This window comes from Nicotiana sylvestris, chromosome 1 (assembly GCF_000393655.2).
Source record: "Nicotiana sylvestris chromosome 1, ASM39365v2, whole genome shotgun sequence".
Taxonomy (NCBI): domain Eukaryota; kingdom Viridiplantae; phylum Streptophyta; class Magnoliopsida; order Solanales; family Solanaceae; genus Nicotiana; species Nicotiana sylvestris.
The window spans coordinates 101,227,033-101,235,001 of NC_091057.1; the positions used below are offsets into that span (position 1 = coordinate 101,227,033).

The 7,969-nt window shown below is 35.3% G+C and overlaps 1 long non-coding RNA gene across 1 annotated transcript; it reads right to left on the minus strand.

Annotated features, from left to right (window-relative positions):
• Nucleotides 1-3,833: 3,833 nt before the first annotated feature.
• On the minus strand, nucleotides 3,834-4,708 carry LOC104222643 (uncharacterized). Its single transcript, XR_011402740.1, has 2 exons — nucleotides 4,283-4,708; nucleotides 3,834-4,118 (listed from the first exon to the last, which is right to left on the minus strand). It is a non-coding gene; the product is annotated as an uncharacterized lncRNA (long non-coding RNA).
• Nucleotides 4,709-7,969: the final 3,261 nt, after the last annotated feature.

A 7,969-nucleotide genomic window follows, 5' to 3' on the forward strand; every position in this document is an offset into this window, starting at 1 on the left:
ATGTAAGCAGGGCGGTCCGTTGCCAATGCGGGCCCATGCCCAACGTGTATGGCATAAAACTAAACCTGGGCCGTCTTATTCACGTATTACTAACTAGTTACATTATACTAGGCATGTTCTCAGTTTGTCAAATAAAAAAAAACTTAGCAATCTAATTTTAATCCTAAACCAATTACATGCTGGAATTAACCAATATTATTTAACTAAACAATATTCTTACAAGTTCCGAAATGGTCTATTCGTTTGATTTTTAACTTAGACGGAGTTACTACACCATTTATTTATTTTTAGGCAATATATATAGATAGTTCATCCGTTAAGCTATCGTCAGATGTTCCACTATATATATATATATATATATATATATATATATATTAAATAGCTACATGATTCTGATTTTTGTAAGCTAAATAATTTATATATACAAATAAAATTCAGAATATAATTTAAAATAAATTTAGAACTTCAATTCTTCATTTTTCGTATTCATGCTTCCTGTTTCAGTTTACAATAATCAGCGTGTCAGTTGTGTACCTGATATTGGAAGCAAAAGAAAAGTGAGATCATCAAAAACTCAGTAGCATACAACAACAGCAACCCCAACAACCAGTAACAACCAGCAACGAGAAACTTAGTGGCAGATTTTAAAATCAAGACAAAAATCCAGAAACACCAACAACAATCAACGGACAGAAGCAAAGGGAATCTTTTCAGATTTTGAAAGACTAGTTAGTGTTTAACCCTTAATTTCTGAATCCGTATATCAGAATATTTGGATTGTATATCATGTGTATACTATTCTTCTTTTGAATTTCCAGAATGTTTTTCTTTTTATTTTCTAAAGTCTTAGTATTTTTCGGAATTTCCTCTCTCTTAAAATTTTCTTCTCTCCTTCAAAATCTGACCAAGTTCCCCATTTATATCTCATCCCAAACCCTTTAATCCATTAATAAAACCATCACTTTCTCCTACCAAGCCCACTATCTTCCCACTCATCCCCCACTACATTAAACAAATATATCAATCCAACCCATTACATTTTGTCCCTCATGCCTAACATAAACAATTACCATATTCCCCTCCACTACATTATGTCTTGTCCCCCATTTATATTAAACAATTATATCACCCACACCCCATTACATTTTGTCCCCCATGCTTAACATAAAGAATTATTCAAAATGTTCAATTCCCAAACTACCCCTCCGACCTTATTGCAATTACCATTTTAACCCTGAACGTACTGCAAATTACCAAACTACCCCCATCAGCTATAACCAATTCACCTAATCAATCTTAAACAAAATATAGCCAATATGATCAATTTCTAACAATGTTCAACAACAAGTTCAAACTAAATGATGAACAACAAAGAAACAACTAAAATTATCTTGATTGAACAACATCTTTAACAACAAACAAACCTACTTTCAGATTCAACAACAACAACAACAAACAAATATATTCAGATTTCTAAATTCAATAATCATTTGAACTTAAAATCTAACAACTTTACAACCAACAATTCCTATATTAAAACTAAACAAAATCATGAAGCAAACTGAAGAAATAATCAAAAATGATAATCAACAAACAAGAAGATCAAACTATACTAATTTCGGATTCAAGATCAATCAAACAAAGTATGAACATAAATGAAAAGATTCAACAACAATAACAAACAAGCTTTATTCAAACTTCGAATTAAACTTAAACAAAACAAATAAACATATTCAAATCACTAATCTTCAAATAATCAATTAATCTTTTTAAATTAAATCCAACAAAATTATAACAAAGATACATGATTAAAAAAAAATTAAAAACCAAAACATAACTTCACATTAAATTACTGAATTAAAACGAACTTTAAACAAAATGAACACGAATTTAATCTACAACAAACAACGGATTCAAACGATTTAAACTAACATTCTTTTATATTAACATTAAATTCTTTTAAATTAATAAAACAAACTAAAGACAAAATTCATTGAACTTCAACTTAAAACTAAAAACATTATAATTACTAACAATTTCTACCTAAAAATAAACAAGAAAAATAAAACAACTAAATAAAAATCAAGAACAAGAATCAAACATTTAATGATTTTAGATCTGAAAAATATCAAACAAATTACGGACAATAAATGAGACTCAAATCCACTAACCGGATCGAAACGACGATGATCTTGAATGAAAACAAATCTGTCCGAAAACGATTATCGTACCAAGACTACCAACGCCCTAACGGATCTTGCCTTCAACGATAAACTCACCTTCCTTTTAAACTTGACGAACTCAAAACATCACACAACGACCTCGACGGATTAAACTTGATGGAGCAGCAACAACGTCGAGCAGCAGCAACGAAGATCGTCGAGCAGCAGCAGCGGCGCAGCAGTAGGCAGTAGCAGCAGCGGTGGAACAGCAGCAGCAGCAGCGGCGCAGCAGTAGGCAGCAGCAGCAGTGGCGATGCGGGCAGCCATGGGAACTCGAATTCGAGCTTGATGAAGCTCATCCATGGCTAGACGTAGCAGAAGGAGCAGCTGCGTCGGGAGGAGGAGATGCAGTTGACGACGACGACGAGGGCTGTTGGTTATGGGGCTGCTGGTTTGGGGAGTTCGGAGGTCGTTTGAGGTGGGTCGAGGAAGAAGAAGACGCAGCGATGGGTGGTTGTTTGTCGAGGTCGTTCATGGCTGCTAGACAAAGAAGAAGAAGCAACGCAACAACCATGGAAGGGCAGCCATTGTTGGGGGAGCTTTGGAGCTTAGAGAAGAAGAAAGGAAATGAGGGGGGGGGGGGGGCGGATAGTTTAGTTTTAGGGTTTTCTTGGGGTTTTTTTTTTTTGTGTGTTTTGTTTTGTTTTATGAAAAATGAAAGAAAAGGGGGTTTGGGTCTCTTTGGGTTATGGACTGGGTCGACCCAGTTTGAAATGGACTGGGTCGTTTGGGAAGATTGGGCATTCTTTGGGCTCGTGGCTTGAAATTGAAGAAGAGGTCCAATTCCGACTTTCTTTATATTTTTGCTCTTTTTTCTTCTTTTATTTTTCTAAAACTAAATTCTAAAACTCCTTAAATTATTATTAAGACTAAATTAAGTTATAAAAGCGCAAATTAACTCCCAATAACAATTAACGCATAATTAAGCATAAAATTGTATATTTGAACATTAAATGCTAAAAATGCACAAGATGCCTATTTTTGTAATTTTTAATTTTTGTAAAATAAACTTAATTACTAACAATTGTAGGATTAAATACTAAATGCAAAAATGCGACATATTTTTTTTGAATTTTTTATTAATTTAACAAATAAACATGCACAAACAAATACAAATAATTATCCAAAAATGTCACAGAATTCTCAAAATTGCACACCAAGAAAAAATCATTTTATTTTGAATTTTTTGGGAGTAATTCTTTCATAGGGCAAAAATCACGTGCTTACACAATGTAATTATATAATTTCTCTGAAGATTGCTATATTTTTGGGGTGTTTTTCGGTTGAGAATTTTTTTTATAACTGGAAATACAAATTTTGTGTGTTATAATTGAGTTTGTTGAGTTATATTAGGAATCTATTATATTAATTGATTCACTTTCCGTCTGAAAACAGTTGAATAGACCATGAATTACGCTATTTACGTAATTGTATTCACAAATATATATCGTGAATACAGTCGAATACAATAATTTGTCTCGCTGTAATCATTTGTTTCACGCCGTAAATACAGTCGAACACAATAATCTATCTAGCTGTAATCCTTTGTTTCACGCGGAGAAATGCTACTGTATTCATGAATACAGTAGCTTAAATACATCCAATACACTCTAAAAAAACCCGAAAACATTGCTATAAGAAGTAATATAATAAATGGTAGCTAAGACTAGCTAATAACCACTAAACAATATTGATTTGTGAAAATTTATCATTTTAGAAACTGTTGTATACGGAAACGGAAATAGACGCAACGCCGATGTACCACGACAACACAATGGAAAAACTTACATAACAGAGAACTAAAGATTTAACGTCGACAAAGACACAGCTTTAATTTGGAAAAAAGAACAGGTACTATCCCTTTGTCTTCCTCCATCTCATATGTTGTCATATCGCCTGAAACCAACAACGCACAGTAAGACTGTCACGTATAGATCGATATGTCAATATCCAAATGAAAAACAAAAAGATGTTAAGGATCGGCTTCTACTCCTATAAAGAGAATACGGATAATGATAATTAAGAGAAAAAGAAGAGAGGAGATAATTAGGAGAGCTTACTTCATGAGCACTCGAGCATAACGGATGAACAATGTCGCAGTAAGTAAAATAGAGAATGGCAAGTTGTCTGTCAGCTATCTTAGCGTGAACCCAACAAGGGCAGCTATTATCAATTACTTTGTGTAATATAGGACAGCATTTGTCCATGTCACCAGTCTCATAGTTCAAGCATTCTTCTATTTGGGCTTTTGCTTCTGTGCTGCAAGGTTCTTCCCGCGAGATAGTGCCTGTGGCAGTAACAGCGGCCGCGTCCGCCGTCACCTGCCGGTGGCTGCAAAATTGAATTGCAGCCACTATTACCATAAAAATAACCAACCCTCTGCTAAGTGTTGTCATTTTCTCTCTCTCAAAAGCTGAAGAGGTAACAAGTGAGAAGATTATACAGTCAATGGGTTAGCCCTTGTGCGCGAGAAGATTATTTCTGGTTCTTATAGAGAAACACAAAGGGTATACTGTAATCATTTAAAATATAGATTTATTTTATATTCATTGATAGTGTAATGACCTAACCAGTTTAATTGTTGTAAAAGGTTAATTATTTAATCTTATTTTTCAGATTACTGATTGCTTAAAATAATATTATACAATCGGGCGTGTATCCGTGATACCCTATTACCATCAGTTTTATATGAAAATAACGGACAGATTGTCACGTTATTAATGAATAAATGAGAAGAGGATAAACTTTTAGCATAAAATATCAGCTAATAGCAACTGAGTAGGTACATGTACATTGGGAAGTGCGTGCCATTTTTGGGAGCACAATACAAAATGGAGCATTTGATTATTCACAGTTCCCTATACTGGATCTGAGCTTTACTTTGGTTTGAACGGTAATTAGTAAATAGTCTGGTTAACGTTACCCTAATCTCTAGAAGACCACCGACTCCTTGTAGCTCCCTAGTAATATTTTAATTTCTCGCTGCATTCTGCTTATAATTTAGTAGTAAGTATAGTATGTAATCGAAAAATCTAAATTTTGAATAAATTCGGAGGTGCGAATTTGCTCCTTCCCATCTCCTTCTATATCTTTAATTTTATGTTCCTCTTGTAAGCTGTAGACATCATTTTGAATGCTTTTTTTTTTTCCTATTGGAGAACCAAAACTGAAATTTTTCTTTCATAGGGTGTACTGCTCCGACAGCTAGTACAACTAGAAGACAATTTTAATTTTTTTATTTAAAAAAGTAGTATGTAACCTTACATTTTTTCCCTATCTAGTGTTTTTATCACAATTCATCCCTTTAAGTTTGATCCAAAACTACATCCTTATAATGTCACAGGTAACGTAATTCATCCTTTAATTAAGTTTCGGAAAGTGAACAAATTTGGATTTTTGTTAAGTTCCCAGTCACTTTTGGACGGCTGAAACACTGTGCACGTGATGAAATAGGAAAAAGAATTGTAGTACTCCAATAATAAGTAAGAAAAAAAAGACATGCAACTTTTAATCTGAGTTCAATGTTTTGCGCCTTTCTTGTATTGATTTCTGAATCTTCAAGGTAATCTTGAATATTAGTCTTGTTGTCCTTACATATGGAAAAGCAATCACATTTCAATATCTTTCTCTGTATAATACGAATTCTTACTTTCTTAGCAGAGTACTGGTATCTGTTTAGGTCATCATATAATATAAATTAGGATGGAGAGTACTAATCAATAATTAATAAACACCAAAATTGTTAATTACTCCGCTCAAATATGAAGAAGAAGAAAACATATGTTACTTGCATGATATTTTGTTTAAAATGAGGTATTATCTATATCTATATCTATATCTATCTACATTATTATAAAAGTGTTTGACCAAAAGATATTAAACCCTTCGATTAAACTAATCTTATGGTTAGAAGAAGGGTGAATCTCAATTAAGAATAATAAAATCTAGACCAAGTGATAAAGGAAATAAGTCAATGAATGGCGTTAGCTAATATGTTGAAATCAATTAAATGTTCATCAATGCAACAACTCAAATGCACAATTGATCTAAATGTATGCAACCGGTGTGGAAAGAAAACAAGTATGAGATGATTGTGTAACCTATGGATCTTATCAATATCGAATAACGATATATGTTTTAGTTGTATAATCAATTAACAAGGCTTCTCTTGTATTTTCTCTCAGATGAATCTTTTACAAAGTGTTTTTTTTTTCTTTTTCCTCACCCCTACTTTTTTACCAACTCTTCCTATTTATAAGGGACAATCCCCATAAAACCCTAAAAAGTACAATCATAAAGAATATTCGAAAAATATCTTCAAACTGTCTCCTACTAAGTTTACACTGCCATTGACATCCTATTTCGACTGACCGTTCTTGGTCGTCATCCTTCGCCACGACGACCATCAGACGTTGCGTCGTGATAACCTTGCTCCTTGTCCTATTCGGTAACTGTCGTAGTTGCCAAATTACAGTTATTCCCTTCACTTGTTGAGGTCGTGGATATGTACGTCCTCGATAAGCGGACATCACCTATACATGTGGAGGAATTTGGCCGTTTGAATTAGACCGTTTTGATCAGTAAAGAAAGAGCAGAGCGTTCCACGGTATCCTGGATGGTGTAGCTTATCGGGAAGTGACGTCACTCCCACGTGCGTCATCATTGCTCTTCTTCCCGAGACATAGACTGATTGCTTGTCGCTTTGGTTTTGGTGCCATGGGAAGCCTTCTGTTTCGATTCTAGCGCCACACAACCCTATAAATAGGTAATGTTTTGTTTTCTCAAGAACTTTTAGCCATTTCTTCTCTTGTGTATGTAATGTCTCCTTCGATCATCTCTTCTTGGGTCTTCAGCTTTGCTTTCGTGGTTTCTCCTCTCATCTTTTCTGTTCATTGTTCTTTGCTTTAAACCTCATCAAAATACCTTCTGCCATCAAGATGCCCAGAACACATCGGTCACATAAAGAGATTTCTGACGCCACCCTGTTATCCATGGCACCTCTTTCTGGTGGTGAGGAAATGACAGCGGAGGATGGGGATAACTTTTCCACCGTGGAGGAGATACTCCCGAGAAACCCTATGTCCCGGAATGATTTTCACAAAGAAACTCCTTCTACCGTCGCTCCGGTGGTTTCTGAGACTAAGTATGCTCATATAGATGACTTTCGATCTTTGTACAATATTCCTCCCCATGTTGAAATGGTTCCGGCTGGGAGGGACCTCGTGGAGGTCCACAGATCGGGATATTGTGCATTTTACGTATATCCCTTTGTGATTGGCCACACCCTCCCTCTTCTTCCGTTGGCGGAGGAGTTCTGTCGGTTCTATAAGGTCTGCCCGACACAGCTATCCCCGTATATGTATAACATTTTTCTAGTACTGACGAAGTATGCGGAGTTGGCGGGGTGTGAAGTTGGCCTTCATTACCTTTTACATTTGCTTTCCCCGAGTTTTCACAGGAGTACTATGATACACTTGATGCATCGTAGGACCAGGGCTAGTAGTCGGGACGGACGATCGGGCAAGCCGCAAATTTTGGAACAAATACTTCTTCATTAGAACTGAGCACCTAGTGTCGGACCCCGTTGGATTCCCAAAGCGATAGAATCATAACCGTACATGTTGGTACTTGTAGTTTACTTTCATTCTTTCCAATTTTATACTTATTCGTGACTTTCTTGTGTAGCTGTGAGGCGTACTCCTCATCCCATTGCCGGTATCGAGGACTGGGTAACCCGTGTACTACCT